Source organism: Numenius arquata, chromosome 6 (genome assembly GCF_964106895.1).
Source record: "Numenius arquata chromosome 6, bNumArq3.hap1.1, whole genome shotgun sequence".
NCBI classification, from domain to species: Eukaryota; Metazoa; Chordata; class Aves; order Charadriiformes; family Scolopacidae; genus Numenius; species Numenius arquata.
The window spans coordinates 13,703,783-13,704,571 of record NC_133581.1 but is presented as its reverse complement, the minus strand read 5'-3'; the positions used below and the strand labels follow the sequence as shown (position 1 = coordinate 13,704,571).

At 73.8% G+C, this 789-nt stretch overlaps 1 non-coding gene across 1 annotated transcript; it reads left to right on the top strand.

Moving 5' to 3' along the window:
* Positions 1 to 716: 716 nt before the first annotated feature.
* TRNAA-AGC (transfer RNA alanine (anticodon AGC)) lies at positions 717 to 789 on the top strand. The gene has a single exon. It is a non-coding gene; the product is annotated as a tRNA-Ala (tRNA).

Genomic DNA, 789 nt, shown 5'->3' with positions numbered 1-789 from the left:
CCCAAACACCCAGCCCTGTGCAGTCCTTCACCCCCAAAACGCTTTCCCGTGCGCACCAAGCCCTTCGCAGCCTTTCCGAGGCCCCCACTCGCGCACCCCCGTGGACACCCCTCGCTTTCCCACTCAGGGGTGCCCCAGGCTCTCCGCAAACCCCTGGATGCTGCGGGGCACACAGACCTTTGCAATCGTGCCCCCCCCCCGCCCCCGGGCACACAGCCTTTTGCAACCCCCCCCGTGCCCCCGGGGCACACAGCTCTCAGCACACCGGCCCCTCCCGCTGTCCCCACGCCTACAGCCCTCCGCAACCCCCGCGATGCCCCCAGACTGCTGCCCTTTGCAACCCCCCCGGCCGGTACTTGCCCACGCACGGTCCCCTCGGGCTCCGCACGCCGCCGTCTCCCCAGGCGAACCCCACCGCGCCCCCCGAACCTTCTCCCGGTCCGGCCCGGCCCGGCCCCGCACCCCCCCCCGCCGCGCGCCCTCCGCTCCTCACCGCGGGGCGCCGCGCGGGCGGGCGCGAGCTGCCGGCCCCGCCGCGCATCCTCCGGCGCGCGCCCAGCGCCCTGCCCGGCCCGGCCCGCCGCGCGCCGCCGCCGCCAAGCCCCAGGCGGCGCGCCCCCGCGCAGGCGCAGTGAGAACGCCGAAGGGGACGTGCAACGGCCCGGCGTCTCGCGAGAAGAGAATAGAGGGGCACCGACAGGAGGGTATAAGCAGGAGGGGAATTAGCTCAAATGGTAGAGCGCTCGCTTAGCATGCGAGAGGTAGCGGGATCGATGCCCGCATTCTCCA